General features: G+C 41.8%; 1 long non-coding RNA gene across 6 annotated transcripts in view; it reads left to right on the forward strand.

Moving 5' to 3' along the window:
- LOC112304430 (uncharacterized) overlaps positions 1 to 21,850 on the forward strand; it is a 153,235-nt gene that overhangs the window by 14,073 nt on the left and 117,312 nt on the right. For 3 of the 6 annotated variants that reach the window (XR_011651128.1, XR_011651130.1, XR_011651126.1), the window contains exons 5-7: positions 667 to 757; positions 15,036 to 15,310; positions 17,736 to 17,986. This is a non-coding gene — a long non-coding RNA (uncharacterized lncRNA). The remainder of the gene's footprint in view (positions 1 to 666; positions 758 to 15,035; positions 15,311 to 17,735; positions 17,987 to 21,850) is intronic. The other 3 variants (XR_011651131.1, XR_011651127.1, XR_011651132.1) reach the window with 3 other exon arrangements.

A 21,850-nucleotide genomic window follows, 5' to 3' on the forward strand; every position in this document is an offset into this window, starting at 1 on the left:
GGCAAATTGCAGTTCAGTCCCCACCGACAGAGATATTTTGGTGCCACTTGTGGAGTGAGGCTGCAAGGATCTCCAGGCAGGAAGAACAGCATCCACCAGGGGGCAGTGTGGTCCCAGATGTAGGGAGCCAGACCTGTGGTTGCTGGATGATTAAGGGTCACTTTGGGGGGCAAATGGCTAGACTCAGGGCTTCTCTCCAGGTGTTGATCAGGGAGCAATCAGGAAACCAAAACGAACTCTTGAGCCACTGTTGGTCAGGGAAGAAGCCACCTGTTCCTCTTACTCATCTGGCTACACAGGAGGTCATCTTGGGCCCCAGTCTCTGGTGGGGCAAAGAGCCATTCTACACAAAGGATGAACTTGGGCTCAGGAGCTAGAGTGGACAGAACCTTACCTGGAATGGGGCTCAGGCCTATAGAGGGCCAGGGAACGGGGACCAAGGCTAGAGGCAAAGCAGGATGTTCTAGTCAATTAAACAGATCGAGCTTGGAGGACACAAGCAGGATCAAAAAAATCCCGTTTCCTGATGTTTCTCTTTTCTGCATGTGGGAGCGGTGGTTGAGTTTTTAAGCAGGAACAGGTTACATAGCACAACACACCGGTCAACAGAGGTTCTGATAGTTTAAGTACTTTAACTTCTCCTAATTTCACTTTGTATGCTTACAGCCACTTTCTGGAACGCCCTCTTAAGGCCAGAATGCCTCTTAAGGAGGTTGAAAGCAGAATGTCTCGGTGACTTCCTTTTTCCCTATCTCAGGTAAATCCAGCTACCTTAACAAAGTAAAAGCATGATTGGTACCTGGAAAAATCACATTTTCTTACTAACTTAGTCAAAATTGTCCCTAAAATTGTATAAACTATCCAAATCATTTATATAAAGTAAGCTTTTGTTTGCTTCTCTGCACTCATCTGACAGGAGATTCAGTTTGCTTCCTTGTTTTGTTTACGATGGTCTACCTTTGTACTGAAACTTGAAAGCCCAAGATTTCAAAGCTTCACTCTTTGCTTGCTTCAGACACAAATTACTCCCAGGCCAGCAGGATAAAAGTCACTTTATAACTGATGTATTTAGTTTTAGACAATGTATGACAATGAATCCACTATAATTAACTAATATGTCTCTTAAGTCTCAAGCTATAGGCTCTTCTGCTGTCATTTTTTACATTTTATTAAAGATAACTTTGCTTTAGTTAATATATTGCAAACATTTCTTTATCATTTTTTAAGGCTTCATAATATTCCATTGGGTAGATAGTCCACAGTTCATTTCCACAGTCTTCTGTTGTTGGGTAATTTTTTCCAATATTTTCCTAATATTTAATCTTTGCAATAAATACCCAAATACATATTTTTTGCAGACTTGCTTGATTATTTCTTTAAGAAAAATTGATAGATGCAGAATTGCTGGTTGAAAGAATCTCTCTCTCCCCCTCAATGCCTTTTCCAGTGGTTTGCTTAACTTCTAAAGTAAAGGTATGAATTTGCTTTTGAATGTGATTTAAATTTAAACTCTCCAAAAAGTGATGATCCTGCAAAAATATTGAAACCATTTCTTGCTATGTCAGCAGGGTACAGGATTCAGTAAACAGTGCCTCCCACTACAGAAGATCAGGGAGAGATGTATGGCCAGCTGTGATGGGTGTTCATAGTCAAAGAGCAGGTTAAACTGGAAGGTGTCATACGTACTCAGTGACTCACCCCTCTGGCTTGATGAGTCACTTTAGTTTGAACTGAAAATGCCACCTTCTTTTCTATGACTGATGAAAAACCCTGAGCATATAAGTAGAATGCCTTGAAAAATATGTTAATTCTTTCTTTGATGGCTCTGCTCAGACTGTAATGTTACAAGAAAGTCTAGTCTCCGTGAGAGAGTGCGAGTAGTTGTTATCGCCACGGGGTAAGATTCCATAACTTCCTTTGAAAGCTCTCAGGAATTCAACATGGGAATGAATGAATGGGAAGGGGAAGGGAGTGAAGATAAAACAAGATCAGCCATGAACTGATAATTATCGAAGCTAGGTGGTGGGTACATGGTAATTCATTTTACTATCCTCCCTAATTTGGGTATGTGTGAAAATTCATGTCCATAATAAAAATTTAGAATGTCTCTCAGAGCAATATGGCTAATTCATGGCCACGTGCCCCTGGGTGGCTCTGTGGGGCTCCAACTACAGCCCTGGAAGCAGGCATGAATGAATAAAGATTTCATGATAAATTATTGTAATGGGATGTTTTTAAAGTAATAACAAGTCCTTGGAGAGGTTTCAAACGATATTCCATGCAAGTGTGTGCCACCATTCACTTTTATTTCATGCAGTAAATGAATCATATAGGAATATTTTACAAGGGAAATTATTTTAACCCCTTGTCAATGACACTGGAGGATTCTGACTTATACCCTTTGCCAAGGAGACCATTCTTTTAAAACACAGCAGTCTTTAAAGAAAAAATTAGCAAGAAAATCAAGAAATTCTACATTTTGTATGGTCTGGTTTATAAAAGATATTGAAAACACCTATGTTTTATTGAATTGGGATTCATGAGATAACAGTGGTTTTTTTTTCTTTTAAACTTCTTTAGAAAGTCAGGGATGCCTGAGAACCTAATACACAGTAAGCCCTCACCTAGCGTGGCTCTAGGAAATCAGGTGTCTAAAATTTTAATTACAGAATTAACCTCAAGTCCTGGTGGAATTAACTTAGGACATAAAGAATGCTTACATAATTATATAGATATTTGACCTATTAGATGCCTCCTCACAGTGGGCTAAGGACTGGATGTTGAAAATGCAAAGTCAAATCTCTTAACCAGCTCCACTGGTCATCTTCTGATGTACAGAGAAGAGGAGAAACTTCGATTTGAGAGTCAGCAAGCACTGGCGAGCAGATGGCTGGCTTTTTTTGTGTTCCCACACCCTGACCATGAAACTAGAAAGATACAACCCTTAATGGGCATAAGTTAGATCTGGATTATAAAAGACCTCGTTTCATAAAATAATAAAGATTTTGTCCCTTCAAGGGATTCCTCACTTTACACATAGGGACAATGGGGATGAACGAGGCTTTTAAGCTCCAGGTTAGATTGAAATCATGATTGGTTCTGATTTGATGACATAGTGGCAAAACCTAAAATTCATCCTGGTGATGTCCATAAAATAAGAGAGCACTGTATATTCTCAGTGAAAAAATGCATTCTATTCTGTCTGCCATCGGCAACTGCTTGTTTATTAGCACCAAAGTGCATATCATTCCCATTTAGAGTTTGTCCAGAATAGAGTTGTAACACAATGGTGAGCAGAAGGCAGCTTGTGTTAGCCCAGGAAAGCCCATCTACACCTGTTTTTCCGGCTCCATGTTCTGTAACATCATCTGGGTGGTCGAAATCACACATGGTGGGAATATTTACACTATAGAAATGGATGAACACTCCAATCAGGAGGGTTTTTTTTTAATTGGAAGAGCCAGTTTGCCAGTATACCACTTGTTATGCTATAGATGCTTAATAGTCGAGGCTTTAATACTTAAGAGTTTCAACCTATTTGCAAGTAACCATGAAGGCTCATTACATTCTGGTAAGGCATTAATCAAGTCTATGTTTTCAACATGATTCTGCATGGTTTGGCCCTGGCCCACTTTTTAAAAACATGGTTATTCTCCTCTATGTGCTCATAGTCTGGGGCACGAGGTGGGGATGCATATTAACTACTCCACAAGTAACCATAACCCTGGTCACAGAATGTTCAAAGAAATCAGCCAGATACCGAAAATGCTATGGGATGTAACCTTTGCCCACCTCTTAAGCATTGCCATGTGTCAGCCTTTTACTTGCTCACTGTTCTTTAGGCCCACGAACATGCTTTCATTCCTTTAAAAACCCCTGCTTCTTCCCAACATTTAGCCTTTTTACAGTTTTTTTCCCTGTGGCCCAACCCACCTGTACCTGGTTAACACTTAACATGTCCTTCAGCTCATAGCTGAATTTCCACTTCCACAGGGGAACAGTCCCTGACTCCCAAGTCTAGGTCAGGTGCCAGGGTTAAAAGATTTCCTTGCACTCTAAACCACAGCTGTGTAAAAAGGTTGGCGGTTTGTAACTCTGTACCAGTCTGTGGTGGTTTTGATTCAGGGCCACCTCGGAAGGTGGAGCTGTGTCTGTTTTTCCTCCAGGTGCTTTTCCTATTAACTAGCAGGCATAGGGCCTTTTAAAAATATGTATTTACAAAATAGTTCAAAGATTTAGAAAAATGTAGACAATAATACAATAAGCACCTGTGTACTTATCAACCAGCTTTAACAAATCTCAGTATTTTGCCAGAATTGATTCACATTTTTTCAAAGAAAAAACAGATTGCTATTCAAATTAAAACCTTTGTGAATTCCTCCAGCCCCACAGCCTCCCTCTCCTTTTGGAGCAAATCCCGATCATGAAGGTGGTGTGTATCCCTCCGCTATAAAAATGAGCCGTTGTTTGCATGGGAAAGCCCATCCACGTGCATGTTTAGAAAAGATGTTGCTCGTCTTCACCAAGATTATTCGTTGGCTGAAAATGAGCAAAATACCCTTACCGATGAGAATGTATGAATAGCATGCTCCTCGGAAAGAGAATGGATGCCCTGTTTCGTTCAGGATTTCCCAACATGTAGTGTAGTCGGTCATTTTATACTGTCTTTTAAAAATATTTTGTAATTTTTTCAAAGTCATCTAAATTCTAACATTAGCTTGATATTTAGACACTGTAAGCTGCGTTAGCATGACCAAGAGGGGCTGCTGAGGACTGGTGAAAAGCAGGACTGGAGGTAGCCTGCTGGGGTGAATCAGGGGTGGGGCTCAGCAAGCTATTTTTTAAAAAAGATTTTCTTTAATGTTTTTAGAGGAGGGAAGCGGGGGTAGAAAGAGGGAAAGAAACATCAATGTGTGGTTGCCTCTTGCACGCCCCCAACTGGGGACCTGGCCCGCAACCCAGGCATGTGCCAAAGACTGGGAATTGAACTGGTGACTCTTTGGTTCACAGGCCATCTCTCAATCCGCTGAGCTATACCAGCCAGGGCTCAGCAGGCTCTTTTAACAAGCCCTCCAGGTTTGAGAACAACTGATCTAGGGCAAGGAATTTAAGCTCTCTAAGCCTCAGTTGACTTCTCTGTGAAATAAAAATGATACTATTATTTACAACAAAGGATCTTTTTCTTTTTAATCCTCACCCGAGGACATGTTCGTTGATTTTAGAGAGAGGGGAAGGGAGGGAGAGAGAGGGAGAGAAACATCGATATGAGAGAGAAACATGGGAGTGAAAAACATGGGTCAGTTGCCTCCTGCATCCCTCCCCCCGCCCCCCGTGGGGAGAGAACCCACAACCTAGGCATGTGCTCTGACCAGAAATCGAACCTGCATCCTTTCAGTTTACACAGAATGACGCTCCAGCCCACTGAGCCACACCAGCCAGGGCACAACATAGGATCTTTGTGAGGATTAAAAATCTGGGTTAACATTTATGGAACATTTCTCCCAGGGCTCGTCACTATTCTTAGCACTCCTCATGATTTTTCTCATGTACTCCTTAACTTTATCACAAAAAGACATGAGAAAAGTACCTGGCACATAGCAAGCACTGAATAATTGTTAGTATTCTATTACTATGGAAACTAGAAAAGCTGGTGTTTGTGCTGCTGTCACCTATCAGACCCAATGAGCAGAGACAGGGATTGAATCTTTATGGTCACTTTCTTCAGATGGCCAGTGATCTGAGATGTGGCAGGTTTGTACCCTAATAGACCGTCTTAAATTCCATTTTAAAATGGCCCTTTTTATAAGGAGAACAAAGTGTAGGTGAGGGGTTTGAAATTCAGGGAAAAGTTAAGTGGAATTAAAAAACTGCAGCGTTCTCACCCTGGGCAGTGGTCTTTAGCTGTGTCCTGGGCAGCGGTCATGTCACTCTGGGGGACAGTGGCTCAGATGCCATCTTGATTGCTTGCAGTCCTCCTGAGGCACAGAGGGGGAACTGCTGGTGGAGTCAGGGTGGGTCACACCTTCAGTTCCTGGAACAATAGCTTTTTACATACATTGATTGCTAAACTTACGAGCTATTACTTAAACTAAAATTTTCCAACTTTTGAGTCCGTCATCATTACCTTTATTGCAAAAATTAAATGAGGTGATATGAGTAGATACGTATCATGACATCTAATACATAGCATATGCTTAACAAGTATTAACTATTTGCATATAAGAGTATTTGCCTAATGAGTAAACATTATTTGTATGGGTCACCATGGGAAGCGAGATCTAGTCTTAAAGAGATAACTGACAGGGAGTGTCCCCATGAGGAAAAAAAAAGCCATTATAGAAAAAATTTTATAGGTCACATTTCAACATTCTTTTTTTTGATTTGTTGTAAGTCGAGGAAGCCAAAGAGAGTTCTTTGAACTAATTTGGAGGGCCAAGAAGGTTATTAGGTAGTCTCTAATTAAGCTGGTAATAGCTGCCCTCCACAGGAGAGATCAAAAGCCGGAGAAACACTGCCTGCGAGGACTTTTGAAGACAGGCTGCTCACAATGATGACAACCCTGAAGTTCTGGACCCTGCAAAGTAGCTCAGAGAGCAAGCCGGCTGTCTGTCAGGGTCCCAGAGAAAGAAGGGAAAGGTCCAGGTGGATAGATAACAGCTGACGGTTTGTCAGAGAAGTGTTCACTTGAATTTGGGCATTTGTATTTGTTCTATTTCGTTATTTTTTAATGTTGAGAGTATGTTTATTAAAGCTGGAGTCGCTGAAACGAAGGACTTAGGGGAGGAGAAGCAGCAGCAGAGAGCCTAGGCGGTGCTCTGCTTTGGCTCTCTCAAAATGTCATAGGAAAGAAGTGAGCCAAGGCTGGCCTGCTGTCAGCTCACTGGAAAGTCATAGAAAAGGGGGCCTTGTAGACAGGTTCAGGGGTTAGCCTGGGATGAGCTGCCGCTGCCTGTTGCTCCCCTGGCTGCAAGTCTTGGGGAGACTCCTTAGGACTTGGGAGAAAAGGTAACATGCCTGGGGGAAAAAGGCATGGGGGTGCTCTAGAGTGAGCCCCTGTTTTAAAATCTTACTCCGAATTGTGTCTTCTAAAATAAAAAGTCAGTGCTAATTGCTTTGCAGTTTTATATAAAGGATTCCTATCTATTGGAAAAGGACTGTTGCGTGGGCAAGTGTACCCTATCTTCTCTGCTATGAATGGGAAACCAGACAGTTGAAGCCCTTCCTGTTCACATTGTCTTCCCCAGTTAAACTGACTGCTCCCTGTGTGTGTGCCCGAAACTCAGTTGGCTTCTCTCATGGCACCTGGTACACTTGGAAGCACTTGTCTTTTTCTTGCTCTAGACCAGTACTGCTCAATATGTGAGCCACATTTGTGACGTTAAGCTTTCTTAAATAGACGCTTTCAAAAAGTAAAAAGGAACAGGTGGAATTTAAACATTTTATTGAAACCAATATATCCTGAATATTACCACTTTGATATGTAAATCATATATGAACATTAATGAGATGTCTTACTGTTTTTTTGTAGGGGATACTAACTAGTTCTTTGAAATCCAGTATGCAGTTTACACTTAGAACACATCACAACTTGGATTAGCCACATTCTCAGTGCTCAATAGCCACGTATGACCAGGGGCCTCTGTATTGGTCAGTGTGAGGCCAGAGGATGAGCAACCCAAGGGCATCTAATCTTTGTACCCACTGTACGTTGTGCAATGCCGGAAACATACACGCTGTTCTGTTACGAAGATGTGGTACGCAGAATTTTAAGATCACCTCCAATGATCCCTGCCTTTGCATAATCCCTCCCCCTTTGAGTGTGGGTGGAGCGTATAAGTACGATGAGAGGTCAGTTTATTGATTAGGATACATTATATGACTAAGGGGAGATTTTCACACATGGGCCTGCTCTATCAGGTGAGTCCTTTAAGAGCTGCGAGTTTTCTCTGGTAGCAAAGGAGGAAATCAGAGGGAATCATTGCTGGTGGTCTGGAAGAAAGCACAAAGATGGGCAGTTGAGAGTGAAAATGCAATTGTTTTCTCTTTGCACCTTAGGAGTCCACTGTGCTCAATGAGATCATTTAATTACGATCACTGAAATACTCTCGATCCACAACTAGGTCTCAACCTTCAAGCTGTGGCAATGTCACATTTTTCTGGTGGATGTAGTCTCCTATTCTGTGCAAAGTTATCTTAAGCCTCCTTGCCTTCTTTCACCCTTGAACTCCACAATGCTCCCTTACTCTCAGCTGATTGTGCCTCAGTCTTTGCAGAGTCCGTCAGATGGGAGGAAACTGTCTTCATTTCTTCTGCATCAGCAAATGTACCTTAGAACTAAAAGTGTTGCTAATTAACGCGTAGACTGTAAGTGTGTAAAGGTTGGTTCCACTATTTGACAGTAGTATATGCTCTCAGGCAGGTGGACTAGTTCCTCCATAATCTTATTTTCAGTATTGGTTTATCTCATTTTCGAATAACATAAAATTAAACTTTTAACTCAATTTGAAATTTGGGAAACTTTTCTGTTTATGTTAGATGACAAGATCTAAAATCAAGTTTTAATTTATATGTATTGCATTCTGCAAAATATGTCGACAAGATTACCATTTGTATGCTAAGTATTTCGTAATATTTGAAATAGGGCATTTTATGCCGCTGCCATTACCCTCAGAGAGCTCTTCTAGTCTCATTTCTCTTATTTTGTCTAATTACAATTTCACTTTAAAAGCAGTCGAGAGCACATGTACCCTGAGCATTTAAAAATGTTACATTTAATGTATCTAATGAGTTTTTAATTCCAATATAACTAACAAAAATAATTGAAAAACTGAGCATGCTTCTGTACAAAAGTAATTTACATTATCTAAAAGAATTCTTAGTTCATTATAGAAAATTTGAAAGTCACAGGAAACTATAAAGAATAAAATTAAGAAAAAAACCCAGCCTAAATCTCATCACTTCTTCCACACTCAGTCTTGAAATCTTCCAGTCTTTTCTGTTTTTCAAACATGGTGTAATAAATAATGCAGACACATTTTAAAATCCTGCTGTTTTCCCACTGAACATTGTACGGAGGCTGTCTTTTTTCCTGTGCTATTTAACCCTCTCCAACAATGTAGTATTAATGACTGAACTGTATTTCATTATGTTATAATTTTATAATTTATTATATTGTAATTCATATTGTATATAACATCCTAATATGTAACCTGGTCTTGTTATAATTTATTTAACAATGACCAGCATGTTTATTTTTAGAAATTGAAAAATCTAGTATATACTTGGCTTCTGGCATATATGCATGTATGTAGTTTTGGTATTTTCATCCCACCATCAATAACCGTAACTTAAATTTTTGCCAAATTGCAGACTTTATAGTCTGTAAACAATTGCAGCCCTGTTTTCAATTCAGTAAAAATAAAAAGACCACCAAACATTTAGGTTTCTGAAATTGCAGTCTTTGCTTAGTCTCTCTTTTCCTCCTTTCCATTACTTCCTAATCTCCTTATCCAGCTTTTCCTCGCCATTGAATTCTTGTCACTCCTTCCTCTGTCTCTTTTCAACATGGAGTTTGTTTTCATTGGAATTTTTCTTATTTCTAAATGCTCATTGTAGACAAAAATCAGGTGTTATATGTAAGGCTGTGAACAGTATGTTTGTCTACATAGCATACATTTACCTGCATGTCCAGGGGGTAACATTCTAGTTGAGAGATCACTGTATACCAAGTTCATTGCCAGGATGATCAGAATACCAGCTTTTAAACTTACCCAATGAGCAATGGAGTTGTCATGTGGTGTGAAATGCTCTCCTGTGACTAACACATTCTCTTACTGAAGAGAGACCTTCAAGCAAAGTCAAATCAGAAGCAGAAGTTGGCTTAATAAGAATGAAATCAGAGCAAGAATGTTCGGTAGCAACAGGCTAAAGCAGCCTTATGTATGCATTCTTATAATTAAGGTGAGATGTGAGGTTAGGGTTAGGCTGAGGAACAGAAATCGTGACTCGGAGAAATTCATCAAGCAAATGAGTGCCATCTGGAAGTGCCTCTTGTGTGACAGCCAGCTTGCCTTTTTAAATACCCCTGCTTACTGTGCATAGTATGCCTTTCTGTTAGAAACTTCTGCACTGGTGACTTGCTTCTTTCTTCACTCTCTCTCCTTCTTCCTGGTCAGCCATCCATGATTCCTGCTTTCTTGGTCCTCCTCTTCTGTCTAAGTGTTTTGTTTCTCTGTGTTCTTTCCATGCTGGCTCTTAGTTCTCGCATCTCTGGTGTAACATGTTCATACAAATTCCGTCCTGGGCCTGGGGGTAGTCATTAATGTGGCTCCTTAGGCAGCATTCCTCTCTTTCCTGATACATGGTTGGGCAACATGTCCTGCTTTCCTTGTGCTTGTGTTGGGTAGGGCTAAGTGATGAGTTCTGACCTTTGAGTTATGAGCAGGAGCAACGTCTGTAACTTCTGGGCTAGAGCATTTAATTGGTAGCATGAGACCCTTCTTTTCTCCTGCTGCAGAGACCAGCAGTGCTCCAAGTGGGTGGTTGCCCAATAGTCAAAATTCCAGGGTGAAACTGTTACAGAACAGACCCTGGGGGGGTGGGGTTATATACTATTACTGAAAGGACCCCCCCCTTTTCTCTCTGGGGGTCCGCCCCCTACCTACTGGGTTTGCCTTGCCCGCCACCAGAGGAAAGACGTCTCTCAATGCCAGAGACTGGTGAAAAGGAAAGGATTTATTTAAAAGTTATACAGACTTAGAGTAATGACTTAATGTCTTCATTAAAATACTAACGTCCTTTAGAATACCCACAGATGCACATAGTGCTTTCTTCTCCCTCTGCCCAGCCTGGGGTACCGTATTTCAGGAGAAGTAGAAGTCTGTGATTCAGGCTCCCGGCGCCATCAGCTGTGTAGCCACCACGGAGTCCCCTTTCTGCCAAAGCCGCGTGGTCCTCTCTCCCTCCTCTGCCAAAGCTGTGTGATCCTCTCTCTTGTATGGCTGCCGCACCTGGGTTTAAATCCCAGCGCCAGTCCTCCTCTGCAGCCCCATTTCCGACGACTCCTACAATCAGTTACACCTGCCAGCATTCCCATATTCTTCCAGCTTTACTGGGCTGCCATAGTAAGTCTGGGCAGGTGTGGCCCCATGGCATGGAGCCAATCATCTCCAAGCTCTCATGCAGGCCCTGTAACCAGGGGGAATTGCTTCCCAGTTACATCGTGGGTGGAAGTCATTCTCATCTCCCTGGCTCAAAGCATGGCCACAGCTATTTAACATATCCATGAAACCGGTTAAAGGTTAAAGGTTATAGATATGTTAAATGACCATGCCAGAGGTTAGCTGCACAGCTGTTGCTGTACAAAACAGCTCTGAATGGCCCTGCTCCCTGTGTCCCTTCCCCCAGCTCAGGCTTGTGGGGGTGAGGACATCCGATATATATTTTTCAATATTACCTGGACACCTCGAGTTCTGGACCCCATTACAAATCCCTGTTTGGGGCCCCCCTCTTGGCTGCACCCTGTTACAAGATGATACTGAGCAGAATTCCTAGTCAACTCTAGGCATAAACTGGATAAGAAAGAAACCTTTGATGTTTTAAGTCACTGAGATTTGGGGGTTGTTCTGCCGCATAATCTAGCTGTACCTTGACTGAAACAGCCTTTTTTTTTTTTTTTTTTTTTTAATAAATTCTTTACCTTGTCCCCTGGTGAGTTAATCCAAGGTTATGGCTTTAACTTTATCCTTTAATCCAGCAATTTTCAACCTTTTTCATCTCATGGCACATGGAAACTACTAAAATTCTGCAGCACACCAAAAAAATATATTTTTTTGCCAATCTGACAAAAAATAGGTGTAATTTCGATTCATTCACACTGGATGGCTGTTGTGTTGTGCTGTTGTCAGTTTTTTGGACAGTCTAAAGGAAACGTCGGTGCCCCTGACTAAATAATCAGGTATTGCACGTTTTAAAAATGCTTGCAACACATCAGTGTGCCTCTGGCGGCATACCAGTTGAAAATTGCTGCTCTAATCAAAGGAATTCCGAATCGACTGAAGTAAACGTGATTGATCCCCTGAGTTCAGGTCTCGGTTTTCTAGTTACATTGTGATGCGTCCGGTGTTCATAAGAACCTCCGCCTGAATGTTCTGCAGGCATCTCAAATTCACCAGCCCCCGAACAAACTTACCTTCTTTCCCTCTGTTGCAAATTTCAGCCCAAAACACTGTCTTTCCTGATTCACTCAGCATTTGAACCTTGGAAATGTGCCTATTTCCTCTTCCTGAGTTAATGGGGGCCAGCCTTACCAGAAGAAGGTTCAAATTGCAGAAAGACCCAGTTCAAACACAAAACCCAGGAACCAGAGGCACGGTAAAGTTGTAGGCATTCAAGTTCCTAGAAACTGTTTCTCTTAAATTCTTCCAAATATAAAAATGAGGTTCTCACCTTCCTTTTTCAGACCAGGAGGAGTGACTTTCTCCCCCATTGGTTTGCTGACAGCAAAAGTGATCAGCTTCTCCAACAGCCACCTGAAAAGATGAGCTTTATCGTTCTTATTCTTTATTTTTCTTTCTTTCTTTTACATTAAAAGAACACTTGTAACAACAGGACTACAGTATGTGTCAAGCATACTGGCTGCTGCAGGCTCCGTAAATTCTAGTGGATTTTCTGAGCATCGCCTTTTTGTCTCCATTACTTAGACTGTGAGGAGCTGGCATTTGGCCCCCCGAATGCAGCCAAGAAAGGGGAATCAAGGCTGATGTTTGGGGGGTGAGATAATATCAGATCCATGGTCCTTGAACCCAGTGTCCCCACCCCAGCTTCAGTGTTTGTGTCTGCAGTTTTGTGGCAATTGCAGACCTGGAAGGCTGCCGCTCCAGATGTCACCACGCCACTTATTCAATCTTCTGAGCAAGCCCACGATCCAGTCGTTTCTCCCACCGTCAGCAGAAAGGGACAGTGTGATGAAATCAGTCTTTGGCTACGTTGCAGGAGTCAGAAATGTGTTTGGGATCGGCTGCTGTACTTACATTTTAGGTCATAATCACAAGAGGAGAACAGGGAGTTGAGAGTACTATCCAAAGAACACAGGGGCCCAGGAACAATCCCCACTGGCTTTTGTAAGGCAGTTCCTCAGGATCTCTGGAGGTTGATAACCCAGGCTTTTTTTTTTTTTTTTTTTTTTTTTTAAATTTTTGTGTTTGTTTTTGTTTTGGTGAGAAGGGGCTGTATGGATACACCATACCTAGCACTTACAGAGGCAAATACCAACATTTTGTGGGAGCCTCTGTGTGAAGTCAAAGCTGTCGAGCCAAGCATTGGGAAAGTAAAATCGAGATCAAGCTGCTAGTGTTGCTGTTGAGAAGAGGTTGCCTTTCTTATCCCTAATTCTTTGTGACTAGTTTTCTCTCTCCTGTCTGTAGTTTTAAACTTGAATGGCAATATTTCTGAGAACTAACATAAAGGAGGGAGTGGAGCTGGGTTGGACTTGCTGTTTATTATGTGATTTTTCACTCAGTCTTCCCATTTGATTGTGGTGACTCACTTAATTTGTGGCTGTGTCTGGTGTTCCCAAGTCCAGGACACTTCTGACGTTCCCCTGGGGTAGGGATTGTGGCTGCTTGCCCACAAAGAGCTGGTGAAGGGACCTAGGAAATGGCTTACTCCTAAAGAGACTTGTGATCACTTGCCCTGTTTCCAAACCCACTCAGCATTTCTGCTTGTAGAGGGACCTGGTATGAATTCCAAGACTTTCTGGGGATTCCAAGGCATGAACTGGTTAACTTCTGGTTGACCTCTCCCATACCCCCTTTCTTTCCTCCCTTTGGGTTTCCATTTCCAAAATATCATGGCTGTCATCTCCTTTTTTCTTTTCTTTGTTTTCGTAGGTTCATGTTTTATCTTTTTTTAAAAAAAATGTTTATTGTCATTTTACAGGGTTTGGGAAGGGAAAGGCAAATTTATGTGTGTAGTTTTTGATGTTTACTGAAACTGTACTTACTCTTTTTACTCTTTCTTCCAGTTGTTATCATGTGTCTTCTGAGAAACACTGCTGAATATGTCTCAAGCCAATACGTACTCAATACAAATCAAAGCAGTTATATATTGGGTTGGCCAAAAAGTTCATTTGTTTTTTTTCCCTGTGGTGTTTCTAGTAGTGCTTACTTGTCTTTAACTTTATTCAAAACAATTTTGTTAGATTGTGACAGCTGTCATATCGGTGTGCATTTAAAAAAAAACATCAACATTGGTGAATTTCTATGCAGTCATTTTAATACTGAAGATGGAAGAAAACATGCAACATTTTTGGCATATTATGCTTTATTATTTCAAGAAAGGTAAAAATGTAACTAAAAGGCAAAAAAATAGAGAAGGTGCTGTGGCTGATCAAACGTGTCAAACGTGGTTTACGAAGATTCTTGGTACTATTGACATTTTGGGCAAATAATTCTTTGCCGTGGGGCTGTTTTATGCATTGGAAGATGTTTAGCAGCACCCCTGGCCTCTGCCCCCTAGAAGCCAATAGCGGGAGATAGCCAACATACTCAAAATATCCAAATCGGTAAAGTTATTGGAGAAAATAGAAAATGTGTCTTTTATTTTACAGAAAAATAGTAACAGACTTTTTGGCCAACCCAATTGTAATATGATAGAGTGGCTTCCCTGACCCAAAGGGGAAAAGGGCGGGAATTAAAATTGCCCTGCATGAAGATTTCTGAAAACAGCAGATAATGCAATCTTTATCCAAATTCCTTGTCTTGCATTCATTCAAAATTGAGTGATCGCCACCCTCCCATTTCAGTGCTACCACATGGATAGAATGATTGGAAATCTCAGAGCCTCTCCTGGTGAATTTGCATTTCTTCACATAACACATGGTGGTTCAATCACTAGTGTAAGTTGACCTTTTGCTATAATCTGGAGTGACAGAGAGGAGTGACTGTCTTTTTATAGTGAGAAAACAGCTGTGCCATCATTGCATTTGCCAGGAGAGAGAGGACAAATTGTCAGGGGTTTCTGTTTGTCATTGGCAGGAGCAGTGAGATGCCAGGGCAACACAAATTATTGCGGAGGCACAGGCTCTTCTGTCAGTTTCCAAGGACTGGCTCAGCTTGATCCACAAAGACCCTGACAGAGGGTCTGAAATTCCTCTTCCGACCGGCTACAGCACAGCCTTTAAACAGAATATTTCACGATGCCAACAGATGGTTTCCAGAGAGGAACTGGGAATTAAGTCGAGCTCTGGTTGCGGATGGTTCTTTTTCATGCCCAGCTACCAAAAAAAGGGAGTGAGCCAGAAGCCAGATCTGTAAGTGCTCACCACAGTGGGGTTGGTGCATGGGAACGGTCAGGGCTGCGCCCCACTGGACTGCTTCCACAGCACCAGGGGGCACTTGCCCTGTGCCTCCCCAGCTTGTATTTTGGCAGCTCTCTCTGCCTCACACCCACGGTCCCCTTCCCCAACTCCTCAAATCCATTTGTACTGCAGCTTGGAAGGAGCCCAACTCACACAGATTAGCAGTGCCGTAATTGGTCTCTTACTAACCTCTGCCTCTTTTCTCTGCGTTTAATCATTCTGATAATGACAGCTTATTTTTTTCTCCCGTTACCATCAGAAAACAAAAAGAAACCCTTAGAAGAGTTGTGCAGTGATATTTGAGTTTTCTGATGTCCTGCTATGGGAAATAAAATTCATATTTTAAAATACTCTCCCACTTCCCTTTCCCTCTTCCTCCCTCCTCACCCAAACAGCCAACGCTGATGGGAAACATTCATGTTGAGAATTGTTTTTCCCTCAGAAGGCTGTTGTGACCTACGTGGCAACATCCTTGAGAGCTGACATGTCAAAATGTTGATGTGCTCATTTAAGACCTTCACCATTGTCAGCATAATTGGTGCCCCCATTTGCTAGACTCTGTTTATTTATACGCACTTTAGTTTAAGTGTTATTTCTTGGGATACTATTCACAAGGTTTGGGGGCTCCTGCAATGAAAAGTGTTATGTAAACTGAAAGGCTTACCCCCTGGCAAAAGGTAATCCCCATTGCACACACCACCTGGTTATGCCCGCACGTTTGCACAGCGTTTTGTAGTTCACAGAGAATTTCCTGTATATTGTTTCATGTAATCCCCCTGGTAACACTGTGGGAATACACATCGGGGATGCTGTGGCTCCAGGAATCCCCCCACCCTGCCAGGCCGCCAGGCGTGTGGACTTCTGTGCCTGGTGTGCTGCTAGCTTTTCACAGCAGCTCTTGTGCAGCATGATAGAAACTAGTCCCAGGTGGCTCAGTCTTGGAGAAGAGTCAGATTTATAGAGGCACAAATAAGCACCAAATAATTAGAGGAATGCTTTTATGTTTTTGTGTCTCCTAAGGAGGAAAACTGGGCAGCTAATTAATTACAGATCTCTTTGGCAGACCGGGGGAGAGGGGAAATCTGTGGATACTGCAAAATTAATAAAATTGATTCCATCACACTATATAAACATTTTAGTTAAGGATTCATATAATTAGGGCAAAGCTTTGGATACAGTTTCTTGGGAGTGGTAGCAATGCGTTGTTAAGCCAGTGGCAAAGAATGAAAAATGTTTGTTTACTGGGACATAGGCGACCTTTGAACTGAGGTTTTATAAGAGAGTATTTCAAGACAGTAAACAGTTTCTCTAGAAGAGTGTCCTTCTAGAAGAGAAGACCAAACAATACTGTAAGAATTAGCGTGATTTGATGCCTTCAGAAGTCTTGCCTAGAAGTCTAGTTCTTGAAGGAATGGCTTAAATGCAGATCTGTAAATGGCCACATAGTGCTGTGGAATACAACGGGCTTTTGAGAAGACCCCAGGCCTTGGACGAGCTAGGACTGAGCTTGACTCCTAGCTCTCCCGTGTGCCGGTTGTACAACCTTGGGCAGACCTTGATTTTTGTGAGCCTCAGTTTTTCAATGTGAATATCCATGAATTAAAAATACCTCCTTTACAAAACGGTTGTGAGGGTAAAGTGGGATAAAACATGCCGCTCCGCAGGTGGTGGCCATCCTTGCTGTGGCTTGATGTTATTCCCCTTCTGCACGGAGCTGGAGTTAGAGCAGGGGTGTCAACTCATTTTCACGGGGGGCCACATCAGCCTTGCGGTTGCCTTCAAAGGGCCGAATGTAATTTTAGGACTGTATAAATATAACGACTCCTTAAAAGTTAAGCGAGAGATTGGAACTGCTGCCAGGTAGAAACAAGGTGCCCGGCCAGATGAAAAAGGTAGAGGGCCGGATTTGGCCAGCAGGCCTTGTGTTTGCCACCTGTGGGTGAGAGACTCAGCTCAGCTCTTTTTTCCTATTCCCCTGAAGCCCCCAGTTACAAAGGTGCTCAGAAGGGCTTTCATTTGGCTGCAGTTAGTGTTTGTTCATGACAGCCTCGCTTCCAGCTCACATCTGGATCGAAACTGGCTCTACTGGACGAGTTTTAGAAAGGACTGTTTACAAAGCACTGTTTTGGCCGATCAGATGACAGTTGATAATGTCCGTGGTCCAGAATCTGGCTTGTGTGAAAGATTGTAAATAGAAACCCACTTTTCATTTCTCATGCAACGATGGCTTTATCTTTTACACGTTGTAAATCACTTAAATGTCTCTTAACTAAGAGTTCTGGGGTTATACTTAAGGAATGTTGGGGTCATGAATGCACTTCCCGGAATCTGCAGTGCGAATCACACTTGCCCGCATTTCTTTTTATTTCTGTTACAGTCACCGTGGAGCCCTGGTGAGAAGGGATTGATCTGTGGAGGTATCCACCTGGCCATCTCCTGCACACAAGGCGTCTCACATAAACAGACTCAGAAAAAGGAATTACAGCAGACGAGTGAGCTGGTAGGATGGTGAAACACTTCTTGTTGGAAAACAGGAACACATCAGCTCAGGCAAAATAGGAAGTTGATCGGCTCACATGACTTGGAAATTCCGGGATGCCGCTGGATATCAGACCCAGGGGAAAAGAGGTATTCTGATTACTTTGGCAGAAAAATCCTGGGGAAGATTCCGCTAAGCTGTATTGGACTGGGAAAGGAAAATTGCACTATTGCCTGTCATATTCTATTATTTACTACAAAAATCACTTGGTCACTGATATTCTGGGGTTTTTTTTTCTACTTTTCCTTTCTCTCTTTAGTGGTCTGGGTGTTTATTCTTAAATTTTCTTAAATATAATGTATGTTTTCTATTTCTATTTCATTAATCATGGCTCTTCTTCTCTCACAGGCCTATCTTTGTACCATTCACTATGACCTTAGAGACGAGCGTATTGATTGGTCAGCCTGGGCCACATGACCACTTTGGCATTGGGAGAAGGGAGGCATCCTTATTCACACATCCATCAGGACCACATGAACTGGGCAGGATGCAGGGTAGACAGACAACATGTGTCTACTACACCCATCCCTGTGCTGTACCTTTTCTGTTGAGAAATGTAATTGTCGTGATTAAGCTGATTCCCTCTGCTCCAATTCATTCCCTTTCCTCTTCTGCCAGCTGGTCAGAATCTTTTCATAATTCTTTCTTAATAAAGGGCAATAGTTAAACCCCTAAACATTCCTGAGAAATTACAATATTTCATAGCCTTTACAAATTTAGCAATGAGAAAAACAATTTCTTTTTCCATTCAATTTTCCTCGACAGAATTTCTAGGTATTTTTCCATCTTCACAGATCTGATAGACAGCATTTCCTTTTATATTGCTCGCCTTTTTCTAGTTCAGGAATCCAAATGGAGCTGATGTGAGGATATAGTGTAGGATGTTGGTAAGACAATGTGGATTTTTGTGTCAACTTGCTTGTGTTCAAATGCCACTTCAACCACTAGACCAGCAGTGGTTAGGGAAATGAAAATAAAATTGCTATTTTTTTCATTTATCATATTGGCAAAATTTTAAAATACTGACATAACATATCCATTTTTTTCCTGCCGTGCATCAGTTTTTTCAGTTCCTATGCAATAATAACAGCATACATTTTTGCATCAAACCTTGTCTGAATTCACATCTACTCCTGGACTGCTCAGTTACATGAGCCAATAGATTCCCTTTTTAGTTTCAACCACTTTGGGTCAGTCATCCATTACTTGAAGCTAAATTGCAACTCACGTAATTGATAATTTCCCTTTCTTGTGATGGTATGGGGAAGGTATCAGCCAGGCACCTGGCAGCAGGTTGATCATATCATACCCCTTTCTGCAGCCCCAGTTGGAGCAGTAAGGACTGTAGCTTTTTCCAGGAAGCCTCCTGTATTAAGTCTTTTGTAGAGACAGTAGAAAGCCACCACATTGAAGGCTTTCTGATGAATGGGACTTAATATCAGTCAAGAGTGTATCAGAGCAGCACGAGAGAAGTTCTGTATCAGATGCTTTGTGTGTGTTGCTGCACATCTAATGTCTTCTCAGCCTACATTGTTCTCCAGCCACTGTGGTGGCAGCTAGCTTTGTGCAAATACATGGCTGTGGAAGCCCACTCAGGCACATGCAACCCGAAAGGGAGGGGAGTTAATGCCCAGTGGGGCATCCCTTTTCTAATGGGGGATAAGAGCTGGTGCATAAATGAGGCATATTCTCTGGGGCTCCTTGGAAGGTCTTAGTGGGTCAAGCCCTAGTAACACAGCAGTGACCGACTTGATATTGTACTCTTCCCCCCAAGACTATTTAATTATTTTAAATTATATTTTATTGTTTATGTTATTACAGTTGTCTCAAATTTTCCTTCTTTGTTCCCCTTTACCTAGCTCTGCCCACTCCCTCAGGCAATACCCAGATCATTGGCTGTGTCCATGGGTCCTGCATATATGTTCTTGGGCTACTCCATTTCCTATACTGTACTTTACAGCCCCATGACTATTATGTAACTCCAATTTGTACTTTTTAATCTCTTCACCTTTTCATCCCTCACCCTGACCCCCCTCCCATATGGCAGCCATTAACACGTTCTCTGTACCTCTAATTCTGTTTCTGTTCTGCTTGTTTGTTTATTTTGTTTTTTAGGTTCAATTGTTGATAGATATGTATTTATTGCCATTTTTTTGTTCATATTTTTGATCTTCTTAAAGAATACCCTTTAACATTTCATATAATACTGCTTTAGTGTTGATGAACTACTTTAGCTTTTTCTTGGTTGGGAAGCTCTTTGTCTTTCGATTCTAAATAATAGTTTTGATGGGTAATCTTGATTGTAGGTCATTGCTTTTCATCACTTTGGACATTTCTTGCCAATCCCTTCTAGCCTGCAAAGTTTCTCTTGAGAAATCAGCTGACAGTCTTACAAGAGCTCTGTTGTCGGTAACTAACTGCTTTTCTCTTGATGCTTGTAAGATTCTCTTTCTGTATTTAACCATTGGCATTTTAATTATGATGTATCTTGAAGTGGGCCTCTTTACATCCATCTTGTCTGGGACTCTCTGTGCTCCCTGGACTTGTATACCTATTTCCTTCACCAAATTAGGGAAGTTTTCTTTCATTATTTTTTGAAATATGTTTCCCATTTCCTGCTCTCTCTACCCCTCCCAGCACCCCTATGATGTGAATGTTGGTATGCTTGAAATTGTCCCAGAGGCTCCTTACACAATCTTCATTTTTTTGATTCTCTTTTCTTCTTGCTGTTCTGATTGGTTGGTTTTTGCTTCCTTATGTTCCAGATTGCTGGTTTGATTCTTGGCTTCATCCACTCTATTCATTCTCTGTAAATTGTTCTTTATTTCAATTTGCATATCCTTTGCTTCTGACTGGATCTTTTTAATGTGTTGAGGTCCTCACTAAGTTCCTTGAGTGCCCTTATAACCATTGTTTTGAACTCTGCATCTGATAGATTGCTTTTCTCCATTTTGTTTAGTTCTTTTTCTGGAATTTTGTTCTCTTATTTGGGCCATGTATCTTTGTCTCCTCATTTTGTCAGCCTCCTTGCACTTGTTTTTATGTATTAGGTAGAGCTACTATGTCTACCTGATTTGATAGAGTGGCTTAATATAGTAGGTGTCCTATAGGGTCCAGTGGCACAGCCTCCCCTATTACCCAAGCTGGGTACTCAAGGTGTGCCCACTGTGTGGGCTGAGCCTTGGTTGCTATTGGCACGTCCAAGGTCAGCCACCACCTGTGTTCTGTCTGGGACACAGCATTAGCTACAAAGCCATCTGCAGATAACTGCTACTTTTGCTGGGCTTGGAGATGCCCAGGAAAGGCCCACTTGTGAACCAAGGTCAGCTGTTGCTAGTGCCAGGCTTAGGGAAACTTAGCAAGAGATATGGGACTCATTGAAACTAGATGTTGTTTGTTTGAGAGGATTCAGGAAAATCTGAAGCATGGCCCAAAACAAGCCATTCATGTGGAAAATCCAGTGGAAACAGCTTGAGTGGGCCTGAATGTTTGTCAGGGCTTCAGGGAATCACCAGGATGGGGCAAACAGTGACAGCCTGGTTTTTGTTCTTTTCATAATTTTCTTTTTTTAAATTATATTTTATTGATTATGCTATTACAGTGTCCTTATTTTTCCTCCTTTGCCCCTTCTACCCAGCAACCCCCACTCCTTCAGGCAATCTCCCTCACCCATTGTTTATGTCCATGGGTCATGTGTATAAGTTATTTGGCTACTCTATTTCCTATACTGTACCTTACATTCTCATGGTTATTCTGTTACTACCTATTTGTGCTTCTTAATCCCCTCACTTCTTTCCCTATCCTCCCCTTTCCCCCTCCCATCTGGCAACCTTCCAGTAACTAACTTCTTTTCTCTTGCTTTTAAGAGTCTCTTTTTATCTTTAACCTATGACCTTTTAATAATGTGTCTTGGAGTGGGTCTCTTTCCATCTGTCTTGTTTGGGTCCCTCTGT

The sequence above is a fragment of the Desmodus rotundus genome, chromosome 1 (assembly GCF_022682495.2).
Source record: "Desmodus rotundus isolate HL8 chromosome 1, HLdesRot8A.1, whole genome shotgun sequence".
NCBI classification, from domain to species: Eukaryota; Metazoa; Chordata; class Mammalia; order Chiroptera; family Phyllostomidae; genus Desmodus; species Desmodus rotundus.